This window comes from Euprymna scolopes, chromosome 6 (assembly GCF_053919585.1).
Source record: "Euprymna scolopes isolate OS-2025 chromosome 6, ASM5391958v1, whole genome shotgun sequence".
Classification (NCBI taxonomy): domain Eukaryota; kingdom Metazoa; phylum Mollusca; class Cephalopoda; order Sepiida; family Sepiolidae; genus Euprymna; species Euprymna scolopes.
In genome coordinates, this window is record NC_136487.1 from 113385857 (window position 1) to 113410980 (window position 25124).

The following is a 25124-nucleotide window of genomic DNA, read 5'->3' on the forward strand; positions in this document are numbered from 1 at the left end:
TCAATATTTAAGTTATGCTTACCAATTTTCATATGTAGGTAGATGACCCTCCCCATGGTTTTCGAGATATATTAAGATATCATAGTCTACTTATTCTAATTTTATTTACACAACTTAATCTAGAGTATGTTTTTCACAAGGTCTAATTTTAGTTATGAAAAATGATGTTACTCAAATGTCCGCCATTTTCATTTTCACACTCTTGTGCTCTCTGCAGGGCATTGTCCAACATATCACTTAATGTTTCAGGGCTTATGGCCCTAACTTCCTCCTATATTGTTTTAACGACATTTATTGTGGCTGGTTTGTTTGCGTATACCTGCTCTTTGAGGTAACCCCAAAGGAAGAAATCTGCACATGTGAGATCTGGCAAGCGGGGTGGCCAATTTATCTCACAGCCATGAGAAATTATTCAGTTGCTGAATATGTCCTGGAGCAGATTTAATGTTTCTCATGCCGTATGTGCCGTTGCACCGTCCTGCTGGAACCACATTGATCAAGAGACCCCAATTTGACTTGATCTCCTTCTTACTGATGTGGATGGATCCTCGGCCACACTCTCTGCTAATCTCTGACGATTCTCATCACTTCTTGCCGTACAGGGTCTACCAGATTTAGAGAGGTCACATACAGACCCTTGCTCATGAAATCGAGCCACCATAGCTTTTATTGCATTGGGAGTAGGGGAATTTCTTGTGTTGAAGTTTCGTCGAAATTCTCTTGGAGTTTCTCATATTGACCTCTTCAACTGGAAATACGACTCTACGATAAATATCCGATCCTCGGTAGTGTAACGACTCATGATGACCTTGGAAGGGTTACTCTAGATGATGTGAAAAAGTAAAAGAAAAATATATAAAAAATTATGAAATTTTTTTTTTTAACCATCAGCTTCTTTTGTGTGTGTGTGTGTGTGTATATATATATATATATATATATATATATATATATATATATATATATAAACAGAAAAGACTGAGCGTTTCTTATTAACAAATAAATTTAATAGGAGTAGAAAAAAAATTTCATTGGGTGGGTGGGGGGAATAATCTAAAAAGAAAAGTTCTTAGTAGGGCACTCCCAACCCTCGCTAGATGGCACACCACCTGTTTTTTTTTTTTTTGGTTTGATGAAGGCTGAAAACAAGCAGTTCGATTCCTAAGGATTTAAAAACACAAAGTTTGGGACAAAATAAAAGATGGGGGAGTTGAGGGGATGCACTTCAAGTTTTGAGAAAAAGACCGGGAGGGGTGTAACTTTGAGTTCTATCAGGAGAGGAGAGGGAGACCAGTAACTTGGCTAGTTAAGGCAAACCAGGATTATCTTACTGGGACTAGGGTCCGACAAAACTAGGAGCCACGCATGCCATGCCTAGGCAGGGAACACATACTCTAACTTCGCTCCTCTTCGTATGCACAAGCTCGCTGTCTTAACCCATCATCTTTCAAAAGTTGCGGGATGTAATCTCTTCTTATCAGTCCTGATTTTGACTTTCAATTAGTGCCCAAGATTCAACTCCATGCTTCTCATTCAGTCTCAACATCCACACAATCATTCTGGCTATGGCCAGGATCGTGAGAAACACCATTTGTTTTTCTCTGTTCCATGGCAGTCTGGCATTGTGCACAACCAGGGATACGTTCAGCGGGTGAGGATGTTCAGGATCGATTCACGCCATCATCTCCTTTACATATGTTCAGTACCGATGAAGTTCACTGCAATCAAAAAAAACTATGCTCCAGTGTTTCTTCTAAGGTCCTACAACAGGGGCACCTGGGCCGAACTCACTAGTTTGGCACTGTTTTATGGCATTGAAGGGCGACACATTTCGGGGCGGTCGCTAGGTCAGGGACAATTCAGAGTTGTTCATTATTCCTGTGCCTGGCATCCAGCTCTAGCATGTCATTGGCAGCCCCTGTGACTAATTCTTTATAATTGCTTTTTCAAAGCCAGTGAAAGGTTGCTGGACTTAGGTAGTCTCTTGACCATGGCTCAGCATTCTCTGAGGAACTGCGTTTTGCCACACAGCCTTCGGCGTGCCTTGACTGTGTGGTTGAGTATGAGGTCAGGAAAGGTGGCCTCGACCATAGGGTCCCACACACTCCTTCATTACATTAAGTTTTGATTCAGGAAGGCCAGCCTTTCGACGCCACACTACTTCAAGTCAGGCATTCCCAAGGACGTTGGATATAGATCTGTCTGCGAACCCAATGACTCCCCTCGTTCTAGAGTAGTTTGGACAGGCAGCGCTGGAGGGCCTTTAGGTGTTGCACAACGTTTCAGTTTATGTAACCTTCAACCTTCATAAAACTTGGCGACATTTATACCTGATGGTCGGAGGCTACATCAACCAAAACCTTGTGTAGATAACATTCAAGATGAGAACAATTCTCCGATTAATCTAAACAATACAAGACCATATTTACCAACATTCAGAGAAATGAATCTATGACTAAATGATTGAACCAAGTATTTTGTTATGGTGTGCACGATCCGTTGTTAAAGACCAAACTATAAGAAAAAGGAAAATATTAAGCATAAATTATTCGCAATCTATACTGAAGTTAATTCATTACTGTGAACTTTATCAGTTAACTTGGGCATCTTTTTATTTTTTTAACTGAAGGAAAGGTAACATGTAAAGAGTCGAGGATGATCTAATGGGATACAAACATTGTAGATAGTTTTTTTTTTAAATATTTTGTTAATATTTGCGATACTTTACACTGCAGTTTTTCATTTGCCTTGAATGTTCTCATTTCATTAAAAAAATCGATTTTGCTTCTGCCTTTGACAAAATTTTGCATGTTTACATAGTCACCCAATGTTGAGGATGCTGATGTTTAATGCAATCACATGTATGCAAATTAAATTTTTCCCCACAAAAATTGCATATTCAACGAAATTAGTCTGTCATTATTGGTTTGCCTAGGTACCACACACACACACACACACATGTGCAATGCATGTTATACAAATTCTGTTATTGGCTAAAGACCAAGGTTTTCTCTGTATTTTTGCTATAGAAACATAAGAACATTGAAAATCATAAAGGCAACAAAACTGAATGGTTTAGAGTATTGTATGGAAAATGGTATCATTTAATCCAGTGTAGAATAAATGAAGAACTGCATCCTTTGAAAGATATGGGAACACTTAATAGTTACAAGACTGTATATTAAGCAAGTAGATGCGTAAACTTTACGATAAAATATATACCCTACAGGAAGTTGATCAGATACAAGACAAGTTGTCCACAATGGCAAAAATTTTTCAAAACTGAAATGATTCTTTCCTCTAGTTTGTTCCCATGCATCCATCTGATCATGGCACAGTAATTACGCCAAAGCCATTGCAAATCGGAAGTATGGTGCCCATGTCTCATTGGCATGTAAAATGACGGCGTGAACACAAGCCAAGATGACCTTGCCCCAAATCATGAAACAAATATGACTAAATTTAAAGATTAATAGCAGCTCCCTGAGCAAGACAATAGTGTAACATGATAGTATGTTCGCAACCACCATTAGTATTAAACATATAGTCTAGTAGCAGAAGATATTTTTAACATCAATGGAGATGCCATCTACATTCATAAGTGCTAATATGCGACCATCGATTGAGTAGGCAACATCTTGGTGAATGAGTTCTGAATGTGTACTGTTAAAACGATTTTTCTATGTTTGTTAGCGCGACCTTTTAGTAGATAGTTATGATGGTTGGTAGAATTGATAACTATTAATATCAGACTCTGTTTAATATTTATATTTTGCCAGAATTTCTTTATGCTTAAGGCTATGTTACCTGAATGTTGTAATGATATCTACAGTAAAACATGAGATAAGGTAACTAATAAAAGAAAGACAAATGTATGGATATGATTAATAGAATGCAACATCAATAGAGTTGAACAAAATGATAATGAAAAATATTTTTTTCATCGAGAACATCGCCCATGACACACGTCTATTAACAGTTCAGTCAAAATTCACTTAATACATCTTTTCAACTGATTTCATATCTTTTACTGAATCATTTTTTTGTTTGTATCTTTTTTTTTTTTTTTTTTTTTTTTTTTTTTAAGGAATCACCACTTATCAAGGCCCAGAGGCCACTCGAGGATAAGGGTTAGTGTACATTGGTCAAAAGGACAATATCATAGTAATCGTTAGAAGTGTAAATTTGGTAAATTGGATTACTTAAGGGGAACGGCTCAAGAACTTGTTTACATTGGACTTGAAGACGGCCATATTGTAGTCAGCTGGAAAGCAGGTAAACTGAAGAGTTCCACAGGTGTGCAGTTCTAAGAAAGAAACTTTGTTCATGGAATCTACGTTTAGGTTTAGGCACAGATAAAGAGTGGGGGAAATTATTGATAGTGTTTACAGCCAAACGTGTGTTTCTCATGAATGTTTGGCAAGAGGGAACCATAGATTGAAGTTCAGACAAGCATTTGCCATGAAAATAACAAGTAAACAGAGACAGGCTCACAACGTCTCTTCTGTGAAAAAGGTTGCAGGGAAGAGAAAAGGGCATCCCCCACTAGGCTACAAAGTTTATTTTGAACGCTGTCAAGGCAGAATAAGCCCTTTCTAGCAGCTCCTGCCCAGATGTGACAGCAATACTCCATGCTTGGATGTACCTGGCTCTTATATAGAGTATTGCATCAGCAGATAGATATCTACTGGATCGCTAGAAGGATCCCATCATTTTTCCAGCGATCTTAGCAACAGATTTGATGTACATATTCCATTTTAAATCAGGAGTAAAGGTCAAGCCCAGAAGCTTGTCAAAACATGGAGCCTTCTCAATATTAGTCATTCATTTCAATTGATGCCAGATGGGGATCAGAACGCTGATGATCTAAAGATAGAAGCTTGGTTTTAGATGCATTAAAAGTAACCAGCCACTTTTTCCCCATTGTACCACATGCTCAAGATCAGAGAGAGAATCAGAGAACTTGGTCGTTTATGGCCTTTGATGTGCTGCCATAGATGGTAGTGCTGTCAGCAAAAATGTCTACGAATGATATAAGGATGTGATTTGGAAGATCATTAATATAAATCAGGAAGAGAGTTGGAACCAGGATGGACCCCTGAGGGACTCCAACATTAATACTATCAGCCTCTGATTTCTGCCCATCAACCATTACTCTTATGAACCTATCAGAAATGAGTTAATAATTGAAAAGACACTTCCAGCTATACCATAGCTGGATATCTTGTGAAGTAGACCTTTATGCCATACCCTATCAAAGGCCTTTGATATGTCAAGAGCAATTACCCTAAAGAGTTTCGCTAATCCTATGAGAAATAACCGTTTTATTTCCCTCTTGTTGTTCTATTAAGCCAAGTGAGCAAGAGCAAAAAGAATGTAAATAACTCTCCCCCCCCTCTCTCTTTCTCTCTCTCTCTCTGATGATGTTAAGTAAGATGGAAAGAAGCAGACAGTGTGATACTGTTTGTTTTTACTCTCCTCCTCTCTCACTGTTATAAGCCTTATCACTTGAGTTTGCACATTTTTGTTTTTATTCAAAATCCTTTGTATCTTTTTCTCTATTTACTTTTTCAAATCCGATTGCTCAATATTTTATTTTTTATTCACGTGCTGACTTCCCTTACATGTCACATCCCTATAGGCAAAAGTTAAAAAAAAAAAAAAAAAAAATCTATTTTAACTAGCAAGTCCTGCGAATCGGTTTGAAGGTTATCTCCTCTGTGTATACAAATCTCTAAACTGAAAGAGGAAATGAAATGATTCCCTTCTTTCCATTGTTGGTAGGTGAATTAATCCTCTCATGAGTTTAACTTAAGTTTCTGAGAGTTGCTATTTTGGAGGTGATCTCCATTTTGTATTTATGCTTTGATGTTGTCAGCTGTTCATCCTCGTTTCCTTTCATATATGGTTTCAACATGTGTATGTGATGATTCTTTCATTGCCGATCTACTGTGTCATCTAATCCAGAGCACTGATCTTTTTCATTATTTTATATTGTCTATGAAACACCTCTTTGAAAAGGATGTCATTCCTTGGTAATAGTGCTCAAGCTTAGTCTCCTACCTCAAATTCTCTTTATAATAGTCTGCTAAGAATGCTTCTTTATTTTCTCTCTTGCATTCTTTACCATGCACCAATTGTCTGTCTTTTGACACTGAAAAATTCATTTTTCATGAAGAGATTTGCATTTTTGTTAATAGTGGTTATCTATCAGCCAAATGGCTTAAGTGTTATAAACGCCTAATCACGTCTTGACGTCGAATTCAGCTTGAGGCAGTTGCTTGTCTAGCTACCCTGAAACACTGTAATACAGCAAAACTGTCTGTCTGTGGATGAAACTCTCTCTCATATCAGATAATGTTGAGTTTTTAAGTTCCTACAAACTTATCCATCTTATTTTATAGTTATATCATTTTTTTTTCTTCTTCCCAGATATCGTCCATTTGGAATTTCTCCAAAATAATGACCTCTGTTGGGCCGGCAGTTAGCCAGACTCGGCTTTCTATAAAAAACAAATAATCTAAGTTTTTCATCAATCTTGACTGGTGTTGGAAACATCAGTGTTTAATTGAAAGGCCAATACCCTTAGTGTTGAGTTGATATTTATTTGGCCTAACTTTGAACTGCAGAATTTTTCTAACTTGAAAAACTCTAATCAACTAATACTAAATAGCAAAGTTACCCTGCATTGCCCGGCATTGCAGAGGGGAAGTAGTAATTTTTTTTTATCAATAACAAATGATTTTGTATAGTTGTCTCCTGCAAAATAAATATTAGTGTAAAAACTGAAACGACTAATCGAGGTAAAACTTAACAAAATCAAATACACAAGTAAAACTTGTTTCTCATATTTATTTATTTAATATTTTTCTTCAAAAAAATACAATCTGTTCTCTCTCCTGACCCCCCCCCCAAGCATAATAAAAATAAACTAATCTGCTCTGTCTCCTGAATCTGTAAATATAGCATATCTGTACATTAGGAGCAAATGAATTTTTTTTTTTGTGCCTATTAAGAGAAAGAAATTCTTTCCTTTATTTTTTTTGCTAGTCTGGATGTCCGGCGTTGCCCGGGTGTTTGGAGGTGTATGTTGAGCAAAAAAAAAATGGTAGTAGGCAGGCAGGCTCGAACTCGTACCGCGAAGGAGGAAAAGAACATGAAAAAAGTGACGGTTTTGCAGTTGCGTCCATCACCAAACCGGAAGTGGCGAAAGTTTTAAATTAAGGCTAGTCGATCGAAAAGAGGGGATGACTTTGGAAAATATCGGCGAAAAAGTACCCCCTCCTTGTAGAAAAGTGTCCAGTTGAGGGTGGAGGAATTAATGTTTTTTGGCCAATTTTTTTTATATTTGTCGTTCGAAGGGTTGAGGTTCAAAACGATAACAATCTTGTGAAAATCCGTCGCCTCTGTCAAAGGTTTGAGGCAGACATATAAACATACATACATTTATACAGATATTTGATTAATATTATAGACTAGCATGGCAACCGGGCGTTGCTCGGGACAGTAAAAACAATGAGAAAATTGATTTTGAACATATTTGTTATTCTTAGGAGAGGAATTTTTAATTTCTATGTATCATTTGCTATTTCGAGCAAAAGATTTTACCTACCCTATTACACATGTATGAAATAATTGTACCTTCCCTTTTTGCTCAACACACACCTCCAAACACCCGGTCAACCAGGTTTTTTTTTTTGCTCAACACACACCTCTTGGCCAACCAGGTTAGTTATGCATAAAAATTAAATTTGCTTATTTTTTCCTTTTATCAGATACTAGCAGGGTTACCTAGAAGTTAAATAGTGTATAACATCTTTATAATGAAACTTTTCTCTCTCTCTAGCCACCTCTTTGTTGTTCTCTCTTTTCTCTCTCTCTCATTTTTTCACCTTTCTCTTAACTTTATCTTTATCTTCAACTCAACCCATTCATCTTTTTCAATGTGTTGAAAAAAACCCATGTAATTCATTTACTTGAGCTATCCCTTTTAAATGTAATACTGTAATCTTACATTTACTGCTCTGAGACAACACTGAATAGAGCAAGACACAATGATTATGCCCCCCCCTCCTCCCCCAGCTTTTTTTTTATTTTTTTTATTTTTTATTTTTTTGCCCATAAAAATAAATTTGCATATGTGATTATTGGAGTGACCTGGACACACATACGTTCCTTTTTTATTATGTAGATTACACTTGTTGTATAGTAGTACATTTTAAAGAGAGACAGGGATATGTAATGGGTACCTGTAATACAGGCTTGACGATGAGGGAGACATGACATTCATAACAGTGAGAGAGAATTCATTATTGAATGAATGTGTATTACTGTTCTTTTACATCAGAGGATACGATCATTACTTAGGATGGAGGGGGGACACGTTACTTGGAAGGGGGTTGTACAAAGTTCATATTAAGATGATTAACACATTACCTTCAATTGTTGAATGATGACACGAAGACAACAGTTATAAATATCGATGGTATTCTTTATTTCATTTGACCGGTCGAATGATTTGACGTCAGGAATTCACATTGGTTCTACATGGTTAAACTTCTACCCCTTCGCCTCTGAAGGGACTCTACTCTGACCATGTCAGCTCTTTCTGACCGATTCTGCTGACTGCTCGAACCTGAACCTGCAGGTGTGTCATGTGACCATGCAAGAACTATGCGAGATCGAAGGCTTTAAAAGATCACTGACGACATCTTGGATCTTTTTGATTTTTCTTTCTTCCCAGCCCGCAGGACAGAAGGACGTTTCTGATGTGAGTGTTGATTATTTATCGTTTGTATAGCCACACAAAAAACAGAAACGCGTGGCCGCTTGCTTCTTTAATGAACATCACATGAACATAGTGGATTGTTGATGACATTTTCTTGCTGGACTTTGCCAAGGATTTTGATTCTGTCAATCACTGTTTACTTCTATATAAACTCAACAACTATGGCCACACATACATACATATAAACATAACACATTGTATATATAACATCTATGGCCACACATACATAGAAATATAACACATAACGTGGATAAGCTCCTTTACTGTATGTATATACAGCATTCAAATAAATGGCAGTTTGTCGCCTGAGATGGGTACATGCAGTGGTGTTTCCCAAAGCTCCATACTGGGTTCTACTCTGTTTCTAATCTATATCACCAAAATGCCAGATATGATTGAAAACATGCTCCTACAAACAGATGACTGTAAATTTTAAGCTGCAGTTCTTCTTTCACTTCTTTTCAGCAATGACACAGCTCTGCTCAAGGAAGTGAAACAGATTAAAGATCTTGGCCTTCTCGTTGACTCATCTTTCAAACCATCTAAATATTGCATTCAGGATGCAAACAAAGCAAGGAACTCTCGATTTCTCATTCAATAAACATTCGACATTCTGCAAACTATAAAATATTTTTCCCCACATTTTGTCTGCCTCGTTAGAGTATGGTTCCCAAGCTTCTGTTCCATATCTAATATGTGATATGTAACACCTGGAAAAAGTTCAACAACTGACTTCTCGAATGGTGCAGGGGCTATGGGATCTACACTAGGAAAGTCGACTCAAGAAACTTAACCTTTTCCCTCTTGAGTGACAGTTCATGCTATGCTCTCATTTTGACCTACAGTAACATTCTCGTCCTACACATTGTATGCAGATAATCATAAGGAAATAAAGACAAGGAAAGGATTCGAACCACTTTTTTTTTTTCATGAAACAAACATTTATTTACAGATACTTTCCAGAATAATTCCTCGTTTCTTGTTCAAAAGTCTTCTCGTCCTATAATGTGCTTAACAAGACTCTGCTATGTCAATACGAGGTTCATTTTCTTTGTCCAACCATGTCTGGGTCGTGTCTTATCTTGTCACTCTTAACCCATATGTATAACACCTATCTCTGTCCCTTTCTCTAATCTAACCTCCAGAGTCTACGTTTTTCTTTCTTTATAATCTCCTTCCTTCCCTCCTCCTCATCGTGATGTCACCCTGCACACGGTTAGGTCATTTGCATATGTTGTTTGTTGCTGCTGCCATACATGCGTCCACACTCTGTTACACGACTTACTAACACTTACTATTCACTCCTGCACCAGAAAGAGCTCTCTATACAAACATCACCAGAAACTGTTTCACTGCCTACTTTGATTGAACTGGAATTCTTGAACCTTGGAATGGACTTTCAGATGTAGTAAATGCATCAATGATGCAGCAATTCAAGATGAATTTGGACGGGTGCATAGCTACTGTATCCTTTTCTGTGTAAATTCCTCTCTTTCATGCTTTATTTTTGACAGATTTATTGAATTATTTGGAGTCATATAAGCTAATTAGATTAAGAATTCATGTGCTACAAAAATGCTTATGATATAACTATTAGATTGTTCAGAAATTGGTAACTGACTACAAAAAACAAATGTTTATTTATTGAACTTTTTTTTATCTTACCAATTTGTTTCAAATGATCCAACCTGGCGATGCCCGGGATCGATAACATTCAAATTTATTTTGTAGATTTTTCTATAAATAAAAGCAAATTAGGAACGCAAACTCTAACTAACAGAACAAGTTATTTTCCTTAGCTGTGTTTTAAGGATGTTTATATAAAAAAAAATAAATCGTTTATTGCCAATAACATTATACAATGACAAATGAAATTTGAAAAGTTTTTGTCAACTTAAGGTCCAATTTTTATTCCGGTCCAATTTTTATATCAAGCCGATATAATTTTATTAGAAAATGTAAAATTTTGTATAAAATGATGAAAAAAAAAAAAAAAATTAACCAAAATAAACTTTTTGAAAGCGAGTTGGAAAATCGGTCAGTATTTTCTGAACAACCTAATGGATTGTAAATGCACTTATCCGTCACTTCCTGATTCTGACAATGATAGTTTTGCCTCCTTCGCTTTCTGGCTAGGAGCAGAGTGTAGTATCTGTTCTTATACTAAACTTCCTTTGTTCTGTCCTTTGCCAGTGAAAACCCTAGACTGGTGCAGTTTTTTTTTCCAGTGTGCTGCTTTTTCAGGAGCTGGATTTTCCACACTTTAAAAACTAACCGGACGGTCTAATTTACTCTCCTAAGAAGGCAAGTAGATAAGTTTACTCCCTTCACTAGGTCAATAATTTATGTGCCAATCTGTCCCCACGTTTCTGGGACCAACTTGATCAAATGTTAATGTGATTTCTTTATGAACTAATTGCCTTGTAAAGACTTTAGTCTAATTTACTATTTCACTTTCATCTGAGAGGAGGATAGAAAGATGGATTCATACTTTTTCATAAGGTGTAAAGGTGTTGCAATAGTAAGATTAGAACTCTCATCTGCAGTTCATGTTTGTAGGTACTGCGCCACTTCCATCTTATGGAAATAGTCAGCTAACATACTTTATAACTTCCGGTGTGTGTGCTACCGGAAGCGGTGAGAAGGCAAATCAGTTCCTTTTCTTTTTTTCTCTCACGCTTATATCTCTCCTGTGCATGAACTCTTACGTTTTTCCAATCGTTCTTTTTTTATTTAATAATCATTGGAAAAATATTTTCAGTCTATTTTAATTAAGAATTATTGAAATTAGTTATATTTTTTTAAATGGAAACACTTTTTGCATTTTTTTTTCTTTTAAATAATTATTGGAAACCCATTTAAAAATTTATTTAGTTTATGAATCAATGGCAGCCCCAGAACTATATGTATATTTTTATAATTTCATCAGCATATATTTCTTATGAAATTTCAAATAAAATAAAAGCTTATTTAATTTTATTATTAAAAGTGCAAATAAAGACTGTTATTTTATCTGTATAATTTTATTAATTTTTATTGCATACTTTTTCAATAATGTCCTTTTCTTATATTTTATTTCAATAAATCGCTTCACAATAGAAATACTGAAGAACAATAAAAGTGAAGGAACTGTCCGCACTTCCGGTAGTAGACACACCGGAAGTTAGGAAATGCATTAGCTGACTATAACCCATTTTGTTATATGTACTTAAAGTACATGTAATAATTTTACTTTTTGTTCTACTTTGATGTTTATTGCATTTTTCCTTTTCTTTCACTGTTGGAACGACTTAGCTGAAATGTTAACCATTTTAGTCTCTACATACCAACACGTCTTCTGACTAATCATCTTGTCTGCCTCTAATTTTGCTATTTTTAAAAAAAGATAGTCTTGCTCATTCTCTTTGGACATTCCTGTTTACTTGCATCACAATGTCAGTTTTTAATGTAGGAAAAATTCAACTCTAATAGTTGAACGCAAACCACAAAAGCCATATTGAATATCACTGAAAGGATATCCCTATCGAATATCACTGAAAGGATATCCCTATCAAATATCACTGAAAGGACCTGTTCTTTTTTTGAAAAGAACAAGTTTGCCATTGACCAATTTTTTAAAAACTTTGCTGACAAGAGAACTCCTTCCAATAAGGGAAAGAGGACTGAGATAGATTGAATAATTTTGAGAAGATAGAAGAACGTTCAGGATTGAAACTTTTGAGAACAGAAATTGAATTAAGACTAAAAGTCTTACATTGGTCAAGATCAGAAAGAACACTAGCAACCATCTTTTGAGTGATAATTACAGAATCAAGATATTGATCAGCTATCAAAGGAGAATCAACAACAACAGCATCAGAATTATCAAGAATTGTCAGTAAAAAATGAACAGGGGAAAGAAAGAAACCGGTGTAAAACTACAAAAGTTATACTGAATATTAGTAAAGAGGCCCAGACTTTCAAAAGATTGAACAAGCTTGCCGTTGATTAATCTCTCAAAAACTTTGTTGATAGTAGAGGACTCTTTCTAACAAGAGAAACAGGACTGATTTCGTACTTACCGAAGTGGATCAATCGGTTAGCACTTAGTAATAGAGGATGTAAGTTCAAAGCTCACCATTATTTTTAGATTGATTTTGTTCCAAAATTAACTTGAACATTTCAAATTACAATGTTAAATGAATTGTTTAGTTTTGCCATTATTTTTCTTCTCGAAATTATGATCCCGGTCAACAGCGGGTAGTATTATATATTCGTGATATATTTAGTGTTTTGGTTTTAATTCATGTGAATTTAAAGTTTAAGAATTTTTCTTTATGAACGAAATCTAAAGTATTTATTTTTATTTTTTTTAATACATTGTTGAAGAATGCAGCCTCTCTCTCTCTCTCTCTCTCTCTCTCTCTCTATATATATATATATATATATATATATATATATATATATATATATATATATATAAGGCAAGTGATGTGCCCATTTTTGTATGTCCAAGAAAGCCTTTTTCTGCAGGGCGGAGGGTCTCAGGAGGGGGGTTACTATGTTTTAGAACTTTTACATACTCCCTAGATTATAATATCTACGATTAGCGCAGGGACATTGTCCCTACATTTATTTTGATTGACTTTTATAAAATTCACGCTATTCCATCCTCTCACGTGTTTGTGTTTTTCATATAAAAGTGAAACTAATCGAAAACAAAGGCAGCTTCCCGGCTTTTCTGCAGGGACATTCAGAAAGCAATTAGCTTCGATCAATTGGAAGGAAACCCCTCATATCAGACAATTGCTGTTCATTTGGATACTCCCTTTTTGTGGGGGAGCTGGTTTTCCTCAACATCGTGGGGAAACAAATAAATGAAACGACGGAAAACTGAACTGCACCTGCACAAACTCATTCACTTAGCAAATCAACTTTTTGATTGACATCGCTAAATTTGAACGCTTTTCACTTTCTATGGCTTTGTAGCGTAGCGATAAAATGTCACGTTTTCTTTCACTTACTTTTCCGCCTTCGTGTTACTGCAGATTACAGGTTCGAGCCTGCCTGACTAAGACTTTTTTTTATTTTTTTTTATTTTACACCTCTAAACTCTCGGGCAACGCCAAGTACCTCCACTAGTCTATTATATAAATCTCACCTGTCTGTTTAAATGTATGTTTGTATGTCTGCCTAAAACTTTCGACAGAGGCTACGGATTTTCACAAGATTAGTATCCTTTTGAAGTTCGACCCTTCAGATGACAAAAATCGAAAAATTGGCTAAAAAAATTAATTTCTTCACCCTCAACTTTTCTACAAGGAGGGTCGATTTTTTTTTTTTTTTTTTTTTTTGCTGACATTTTTGTAAGTCATTCAAACTTTGCATCAATGACGTTGCATGAAAGATGTTATTTCGACCGCCCGTGACATCACAATCGCGGTGGGCACATCGATAAGACTTTTTTTGCTCAACCAACACCCTTACACACACCTCCATTTTCTTTTTCGCCTTTGCGTCATGGGTTCGAGTCTGCCTGCCTACTACAACTTTTTTTTTTCTCAACACACACCTACAAACACCCGAGCAACGCCGGGCACCCAGGCTAGTAAAATATAAATAAAAAATGCATTAAACATATTAAAGTCTGTGTCGTAAAGTGATATCTCTATTTACTTGTCTGCTCACAAAGGCAGAGTTAGACACGAGATCGTTTTTAGTGCCACTTTTAAAAAGGTTCGCTAGGGATGGGACAAAAATAAAAATTGCCTAAGTAGAATTTCTCTTCCTCCTAAAAACAGAACAGAGGCTACGCTATGATCTTAGTCTTATGTTGTGTTTTGAAAAGACTACCACCATTTAATAATACAAAGATTTTGTATTTGTTATCATATATCACTTTTTTTTTTTCCATTATTTATTTTAATGTGAATTGGACATTTTTTTTTTTTTTTTTTTTTTTTTCCCCGACTCCACAGCTATGCATGAAATTGTAGACATTTGAAAACTAAGGGAATTTATATTTGGACTATTGTTCTCATCTTGGATGTTGTTCCTGCATTGTTTCGGCCAATATATTCTCCAACCTTGCTTCAGATGTCTCTGGTAAACTCTGAAGTCTATAGAATTTCTAGCAGAACCCTTTATTTAAACTATGGGAGTAGTTTGTTTTTGTCCCATCAGCTATAATTAGGTAGAAGTCTTGAGTAATTCTTAATTGTATTCTTAGTATTGCTGGAACTGTCACTTGGAACTGAGTATTACTTATTTTTATCTGTTGCGTCGCGGTTCCCTGTCAGACTTTTACTTTGTCATAGCTGACAGAACCAGCTAATCTATGGATTAAATAAGTTTCCATTCGAAAATCTGTACAGATTCTTGAATTCGACAAGACTCATTTGTTGAAGGTCTGAGATTACATCAGACAAAACATGAGATTAACATCCAAGATGAGAACTGTAGTCTGAATAATGCAAATACAAAGTATCAATCCTTATATAAAAAATTTTTTGAAATATAAGGGAATTTATTTCATAGATGAAAGTAAAGATTTGAAAAAAAAAAAAAAAAATTTGTAATATTAAAGTGGTAATTATGTGAAACTTTACTGATATAAAAAAAAAAAAAAAAAAAAGATGTGGGTTCTGATGATATTTGAACTTCCAATTTTACATAAATGTAATATAGAAAAACAAAATTTTAGTAACAAAACTGCGATATAATCTATAATATAAATCTCACCTGTCTGTTTAAATGTATGTATGTATGTTTACCTAAAACTTTCGATAGAGGCGTCGAATTTTCACGAGATTGTTATCGTTTTGAAGCTCGACCCTTCAGACGACAAATATAAAAAAAATTGGCTAAAAACATTAATTCCTTCACCCTCAACTGAGCACTTTTCTACAAGGAGGGGTCGCTTTTTTTCGTTGATATTTTCGAAAGTCATCCCCTCTTTTCGATTGTCTAGCCTTAATTTAAACCTTCGCCACTTCCAGTGTGACGATGGACGCAAAGGCGTCACTTTTTTTGTTTTTTTATGTTTTCCTCTTTCGCGGTACGGGTTCGAGCCTACTTGCCTACTACCACTTTTATTTTATTTTTTTCAACACACCTCCAAACACCTGGCCAACGCCAGGGGACCCAGGCTAGTAAAATACAAACTAAAAATAAAGATCATTTGTAATATGATTATTTGGAAATTATAAAATATCAAAAAGATTCAAAATATTTATATAAAAAAAAACTATTAAATTACACTTTTGGAAAACCTGCAACTTTACATTGCACGTATTTGACATTTGCCCTCTTTTTTTTCTTTTTTAACTTCAGCTAATATACTTCTGATCGTTTACGTTTTGTCTGCTGCTGCTTCATTTTCTTTTTCATCTTGGTGAATTGATATTTTTGTGGACTTTGTGGAAGTTTCTTTGATCTTCAAGTCTTCTGCTTTCTTCAACTTCTTTTCTCTTTCAATTCAAAACCTTCGATTATAATTCCCATATGCTAATATCTGGAATTCTGGGAAAACCCAAAGCAATTGCATCATTGTATTTCTAATTCAACAACAGGAGTTGTAATTTTCAGTTTTTAACCTTGCTATACAATACTTAGAAAACTACTTCTCCTTAGCTAGATTTGAAGATCTTACCAGAAATAAAACGAGGAAATATCTAATCTGCTATTTCATCGGGGAAGTAGTTAAGGGTTCCACAGACTAAATGGTTTCGTTTTACATTTATTTTTAGAGTCTGCATATTAATGTCAATTCCTGATTTTCTTCTACTGAATCTTTAGCATTGTTTACCGCATTGGTTGCTACTGTTGACATTAGATTGAGTGCTTGCCTTTATTTTTGTTTTGCTGTAGTGTGGTCTCTAGTCTATAAAGCAGCGGTGCTATTTTACGCATGTCACAGTGGATATGATGCATCTCTATTGGCATTTTGGCATCTTCGTGTCACGTTGGGATGAGTCTGACTAGGTGTTAATACAATGTGCCTCAGGTGAGATTTAAGGTAGTTGGAATAACTATGTATAGTTGCCTACCTGACAACTAAATTTATTTCTTTTTCTGTATTAGTTGAAAAATGTGCAAATAAAAATTAAAAACTAAACAGACTTTAACGCATCCCAAGAACTAGAAAGTCTTTCTCTTATATATATATATATATATATATATATATATATATATATATATATATATAAATGTTTAATGATTTAAGTTAAATTCTGTAGATTAAAGTATATACATATATATTTAAGTTAAGAATTTATTGTTTGAAACGAGGAATAATGGCTCATATCATATTGAAAATCCATGGATTAAGGAAATAAACATAATTTTTCTCCATGTTTTCTTGTTTCAAACAATAAATTCTTAACTTAAATATGTGTGTTTATATTTTTATCTACAGAATTTAACTTTAATCATTAAACTTATATATTGCTCTTTTTCTTAAATATTGAGCTTTACCTTTCTGACTAGGATCATCCTGAAAGTATTACCTCAATGTAATATCTGACAGGAAAATTCACTTGATCTCTAATCTGTGACTTATTTATAATCACGTTTACACACAGGTTCCCACTGGATCGCCAAAGTTAAGCAACATTGGACCTAATCAGTACTAAATGGGTGACCATTTGGGACTTCTCTGCTTATCACAGCATTGTTTCCAGTCGTCCTGTACTTCTCCTTGCCACTGGACTCTGTGTCAATTCAAGAGAGGTGTGGTCGGTGATTGCGCAACCCTTGCTTCACAATTGCATGCGCAGCTGCCCCCACAGGGGGTATCCTTTGTTTTTTGAGAGTGAACGGAGGCATCGATATTTGTGTGTGTGTGTGTATAATTTTTTACCTACAGAAACTAGTGTTTAATGTTTACACAATCATCAGAGTAGGAAGTGATAATTACTGCCGGTCGAAAGGATTCTAACCTAATAAAAGGTTACCTTGTACTCTGAAACTCGGCTTTCAAATCTTATGCCATCAAGAATAACAGTGAGGAAAGAAAAAGAATTAAATTTTGTACATAATTTCGAGGCAAGCAGATAAACACAGAAAGCTAGTTGGATAGTGTTCAACAGCTGACACCTAAACATTGCGTTATGTTAAGGTTGACAACTTATAACTTAAAGAGGTCCAATCCTAGTTGAAGGAAGCTTATAGATTTTTTATTTATTTTTTTTTATCTAGACACTAGTGTTTCATGCTTACATAATTATCAGTGGAGGAAGTGATCATTACTCCTAGTCGAACGATTATATTTGAAAAAAATGCTGTTTGGAAATCCACACAGATGATTTGTTTATAGTAGTGAAGGCTTTGTGTAGAACGAACCACACTTTTTGGTATCACTGCTAATCTTTGTCGGTGCAAATGATTACCACAAGACAGAGTATACAGTAGACTGCAGTTTTTTTACGTCAGTTTCCCTTCTCGTAAATGCATGTCTTAATGAAGACTGAAGGTACGTCTCTCTCAGTGAATTAATGTGCTCTCAGATACCAACCTGAAAATTTCTATGACTCGGTATAGTACATACAGCGCCTATATATATATATATATATATATATATATATATATATATGTGTGTGTGTGTTGTCAAACTTCAATGTATAAGCTCAATAGATATTAATATATAATTGCAGAGTAAATTGAAAAGATTTATTCTAGCAATCATTTTTATTATCCAGCAAAAATAAATGAGTTATTTATATTCACCGATTTCTAAACTTCGTTTTTTAATTTTATGTCTAATGTTAGGAGTTAAAATTTTTCCATCCATTTTTAATTAAAAAGAAAAACTGTTCCGGTTTATGAGGATCAATATCCCGGAGGAAATAATTGGAATGCAATTAGAAAAAAAAAAATGTATGAGATGCAAATATTGGAACTGGCATTGAGCAAACAGAAATATATTGTCTTTAACCTATTAAACATTTTGAGTTTGGTGCAAGGACACCTTTAAAATCTATTCTACCTTGTCTCATAAATTTAACATTTTTCTGTTTTTGCCTGAAATAAATTGAATAATATAAAATTTTTAAAATTCTTAAAATAAGATGTATTGAACATTTATCCAGTAATTTTTTTTTATCCATTTTTAATTAAAAAGAGAAATGTTTTTTTCTTCAAAGTAAACAATATATCAATGATTTGATGTGAAAAGTATAATTTTTAAATATAAAGGGTTTAAAAATCAACGGTTTTTGTCTGCTTTTTTTTTAATTATTAGTAGTGTAGATTATGATAAACATATTCTTCGGGCGAATAATAGAAAATATTAAACTTGAAAAGCAACGCTAAAAATTTAACGTTTGTTTCTAAGGTTATTTTTAAGCACTTCTAATTTTGAACTAGTGGGATTGAATGAGGATCAACAAATATTCCACCCTCCCATATGTTTGTTATCGAAATCGGTGAAATCGCCTATTTTACAATCAAATTGATGGATTCACTTCTCTAGTTGGGAACCCACCAGTGTATCAGGAAGAAGCTTCACATGCCTCCCTATAGTGACTTTGTCCACAATATATTGTAGTTTACATTGCACTGTAGAGAATTTCATGTAATTATTTTTGATAAAAAATAATTACATGAGGATTCTCTGTGTTATAAAAACAGAATTTTCCTTCTGACATGAGGGCAAAAACTTTGCACAGCAAGTTTAAACCACACCAAGTGTTTGGAGAGAAAGAGAGAAAGAGGCGTCTCTGACACGAAATTTCTATGACTTGATCAACTATTTAACTGATTTCACAACACACATACAAACAAGTTTGCTTTATATATAACACTAAGCGGGTTAATTTGATGATAGTAGAAACAATGTATGCTTCTCAAGCATATCCTGTCCTTAGGTTGTTCTTTAACTGTTGTACTTCCATTAGAAGCCCTACTTTTTTTCACCAGCTGCCCTGAAAACTAGCAGGTAGTCATGGGTTATTAATAGCAAATAGTGGTAATGTATGTCTTCAAAATAACTAGTGTTATAAATGTAGTCTGTGTATGCATTCATTACAGACATTCAAACATATCAAAGCTACTACAGTTTGTGTCAGATTTACCTATAGGCTTCACCTAGTGCCTCAAAATCAGATTGGAGGGAACTCTATACTTAAAGTCTCGTTCTCATAAATACATACTTGTTGGGTGCGTGTATATTCTACCCATTTGGGGAGGTGCCACCCAGAACCCTCTTTCTTATGTTGACAAAGCAGAGAATCGATTTTGCAATCTAGTGAGAGATGATCTTTTTTTTTTTTTTCTACAACTCTCTTCTCACAGAAGAGACATTACTAGTCTTTTTCTACTCTATCGTTATTTCCATGGAACATGATCGACTGAGCTCCAATCTCTGGTTCCTCCTTGTAAGACATTCACAGCAAAAACTCGTCTAATCACAACTGTAGAAAAAAAAAGTTCCTTTTCTCTGTGTGCCTGGTATCAGGCAGGATTTTCCATGAACAGTTTCTTTCGAAAACCTTTACATTTGTGGAATGCATAACTATGAGGCTGCTTCTCTGTAAACTACAACGTGGTCGTCTTCAAATCTAATATCAACAAATACTTGTCATAAACGATCCTCATAAGTAATAAAATTTTGTTCATTCCATTCATCATTTTCAATTCTCTCATAATATCATTCAACTAACCATCCAATCATCTCATTAACCATTATCCTCGGGTGACTTTTGGCCTTTGTCAGTGATGACTCATTATTTAAAACAAAAAAATACCCAGTCATTCTGGTATTTAATAGCTAGCTGATGTACCCATCAATACCAGGTTTTTCAAATCTTCCTATTCCACATGTTGTCGCTTAAAATAAAAACATTGTTTTTATTACTTTAAAACGCTTTTTTTTTCTTTTTTTTTTTTTTAAGCACATTTAGTCTGATGATCGGAAATAACTGGAACACTAAAAAAAAAAAAAAAAGGCAACAAATAAAAATTGGCTAATGTTTCAAACTCTGTAAGATGGTATAAAATATTCAAACTGAAGACGAATGCTTCAGCCACACAGTCAAAGATATTTTTGACATACTTATTATTCGGTCAACTAATAATAGAAACTATAAATCAATAAGTACATTGGATCAAAAATGCTGATTTCAAATCTGCGGTTTGTTTGGCTCAACCATTTGTGATGCTACGACCTGCATACAGACAACTTTGCTTTATATATACGTAGATGTTCGTATTATTTGGTTTCTTATTATTTTTACATTTTTGTCTATGTAACCTCCAACCTTCAAGTCTTTCTGTCCAAGTCTGGGAATCTGCATGAAACATTGAACAGAACCTTTTCTTTAATCCAAATACTTAGGACTTCTACTCTGATATGGCTGATGGAACGGAGGCTTGCTACTCTTGTGGATTAAATAAAAGCTTCTGTTCAAGGTTCTGTGCAGAAAGATTCCAGGCTTCAACAAGATACACCTGAAGAAGGTCAGAGGTTATATTGACCGAAGCGTTGTGAGAATAATACTCAGGTGAAAACAGTAGTTTGAAAAATCAAAATATGAATAATCAAGCCTCATCTAAAAAAAAAAAATTCAGAAAAAAAAATATTGGTAAATAATTTGCTATGCATATTAGCATAAAAATGGTGTGTTATGGAACTTTACATGCTCATTATTAGTGGCTTCTAAAAGAAAAATATCTGAATTATTTCTATTTATCCATTTTATTTAAAATTCTTTTCGATCGAGGGAATGGGTTCAAAGAAATCTAAAAGTGAAATAGTTTAAGACCGCACTTCTAAATCCGACACTAGGCAAAACTTTGTCTCATATTAGAAACCATCTTGCAAATTAAGCCAATGCTATGCAATAACTTGTCAATTTCTTTATAAGAAGTTAAATAAGGAAACCGACATTAATGGCAAATCAAACATTGTGAGAAAGTTCAGTATGCTGCTGGCAACAGGCGTTTAGTTCCTGCAACATGTGTGCGCGCAGTGCTGATGTGTGGAGGTGAATCACTTGTAATAGAATACGTCTTACTCGACATCCTCATCCCCTTTTAAAGTTCTTTATCTTGATTAGGTGTAAGAAATGAGTTCTGCCTTCCAGGTGACCTTGAAAAAAAAAAGCTGTTTCACTTCATTATTTTTGGTGTATTGTTTGAAAACTTGTGTCTGAAACAGGTGATAATTATATCAGTCCTGGCAGCTATGCAAATAATAAACAAGTAGGGGTCTAGCTTAGTTGGTGTATCAGTATTATGTATATATCTGTGTATGTGCATATCATATCATACATATCAGAGTATGTGTGTATATAGCTGCAACAGAGATGAAACTTTCAGATCATGAATGCAAAAGTTCAGTCATCATAACAATGCAATTTGCAATCCACTCTGACCCATTCAGACGGAATTTAAAATAAAAAAGAAAAAGTAGGAGGCATTATTTTTGGAACGCCCCTCATATAATTTTTGTTTAGTTTGCTTAATTTATTGAATTTTAATCTTGTTTTATCAGAGTAAATTGACCAGCACAGATTTTTTTGTAATCCTTTAAGCCATTTTTTTTTTTTTTTTTTTTTTTTTTTTTGCAGAGTAGATTTTCAATCATGTTACAACTATGATCAGTATTTTTCCCCCCAATGAAAATTCTGCCTTTCCTCCTCATAATGTTCTTGTTCAGTGTGATAGACAACATGAACAGTTTTTATTCATTCATTTTTTTTAACTACACAATCTGGATTTGAAAAAGGTGTTAAACATTAATCAGGTGTTAAAAAGGTGTTAAACGTTAAAAGAATTTTTGTATACCTGAAATAGTTTGATATCTAATCACTTTTTCTTTAAGAATATTAAATGAATCCTGGCCCATCGGGTCAACATTGATGCATTGTACTTGATGTATACACTTATTACTCTAAATCAATTAAATCTGTATAGTATTTGGAGATGTATGCAGATCAGGAGACTTTGTTGGTTTAGTCACATTAAAAGAATGCTTACGTTAGTAGATGTAGAAAAGTTGAGGTATCAGGAAAAGGCTAAGAAAATCATGTGTCGGTGACAAAGATGTTTATGAGATAGCGGGATAAATAAAGATTTGGCCAGCGATAGGTTAGTTTGGAAGTTAATTTCTAAAAACGGTACAACACATGTCAACATGTAAAACAGATGTTCAACCGAATATGATGAACCAATTATGAATATCATTCTATATTTTAAAAGTACATTTATTTATAGTTTATGTATTAATGTTAAAAGAAATTGTAGTACTATTGTTTTCATTATTTATTTATTTTTGTTATTTTTTTTAATGTTTCCCATGATTAAAAAGAATACTTTATTATTCTCTTCTGTTTTTGTTTATAAACTTGGCCTCATTAATTTGTATTCTATACGTATACCCATATTGTCACTTTGTTGGACTGGTTTAATGTTTAGAAAATGTGAGAGAAAAAATTGTGTGGTCCTGTTACAGGGAAGGGCAGACTCTTCTCATGTAAATAAGAATATTAAATAAGTGAAAATGAGATAAGCCTAGAATCGAACCCTGTAGGCAAAGTTAAGAAATGGAATGTTAGAAATTAAGTCTATTGTTAATTCTTTTAGAAATCTGAATATTAAATATGCCAAAAGAATGAACAATGCAAATTAAATTATATTGTTTCAAAATAGGTTAGATTAGAATTGAGGATTCTTTTGTTCGCCAGGGGTGTGTTTGGACAAACATATGTAAAGCCACGTGAAATTGGTCACGTTTGAAAAACACATCTGACGTAATAGACAAAGGACATTTCTCCATATTATGGGTTCGGATTTTAGTCAGAGAACAAGTTAGTCAGGCAGATGAGTTGAGAGCTGGAGAGTGAGAGTTGGTCAGTTGATCCCTTGGAAGTGAAGGGAGAACATTTAGACTATGTAGATCCAAATTTGAATTCCTGACGTCATCGACCGGCTGATCTGATCAATAAAGAAGTCATCATTATGTTATAACTGTTGTCTTGTGCCATCCTTCATCACGAACGAAAGGTAATTGTGTTTATCATCTTATAATGAACATTGTGTAACCCTTCAAAGATTATGTATCTCCCCTCCTCTGTGTTAAGAACTGTGCATCATGTCACCCTTCTCTAAATATGTGTTAAGAACAATCCCTTGTCTTATATATAAATGTCTTCCCCTCAGGAATTGTCACAATCGTCGTCATGATGTAATATATACAAATGTCATTATCATTCTATCTGTGTTATAACAACTGTTAATACGAAGCCCCCAAATATAAGAACTGTTATATATGAAGTCACCAAAAGAAATATGAGAACTATAGAAACGTCTCCCTCATCATCGTTAGATATGTCCCCATCATCTTTTAATATGTACGCCTATTATTGAAAGCAGTAATACAACAGTCTCTGGCCTTGGTAGAGGCTAGCTTGGATGAGGATAGTGTCTTTGTGTATAGCCAAGAATCATACCAACATTAATATGAATTATGGTAAAGTCCTTTATTTTAGCAAAGGACGAAAATGAAAGATAATGTACAGACATGCATACATAGTAAAATGAAAATAAAAGAAACATTAAGAGAATAGAAGGGTCACCAGGTAGCAAGTGCTATCTTCTATATATATAAAAGCGAAAATGTATGTATGTATGTATGTATGTATGTGTTTGTGTGTCTGCTAAAAACTTTCGACAGACAGAACAAAAGTTCACAAACTCTGTATCATATTGAAGCTCCATCCTTTGCTCAAAAAATATCGAAAAATTGGCCAAAGACGTTCATTTTTTTCACCCCGAAATCGCCAATTTTCGACAGGGGGGGGTCAACAAAAACGGTCCTCTCGTGATGACGACCAGTTCTACGCATGCATCAGATGACGTCATGACCTGATTTACTTTAAATAGTTGAAAAACTAATGACTAAATTTCATGTACGTCGCGTTAGGTCAGTTGGGTAGTGCGTTGTTTCATTATCTAAACGTTTTGGGTTCAAATCGTGGTTTGAGATGTTTTTTTTTTCGATTTTTTAAATTTAAATATTGAACCAGTGTTATTTAAGCCATTTTTCACGTAACGTTCGTTTTTTTCTGTTTTTTTTTTTTTTTTTTTTTTTTTTTTTTTTTACTTCTCTTATCCACCCCCTCCCACACACCCAAAAACACCCGGGTACCCACCGATTTTTTTTAATTTTAATATCCGAACAGGCTTATTCAAGCCATTTTTCACGTGTTCGTTTTTCTGTTTTCAACATCGTTCGTTTGTCTTACGTTAGTTTTTTTTTTGTTTTTTCGATGTTTTGATTACCTCCCCCCGCTTAAGTTTTAATGTTGTTTTCTTTTTTTACTTCGCTTATAACAAACAAACCTGGTCATTGACCTCATTT

The 25124-nt window shown here is 34.4% G+C and overlaps 1 protein-coding gene across 4 annotated transcripts in view; it reads left to right on the forward strand.

The window, feature by feature from the left end:
- Positions 1-25124, forward strand: part of LOC145277884 (uncharacterized) — a 132964-nt gene that overhangs the window by 33479 nt on the left and 74361 nt on the right. The window lies entirely within an intron of this gene.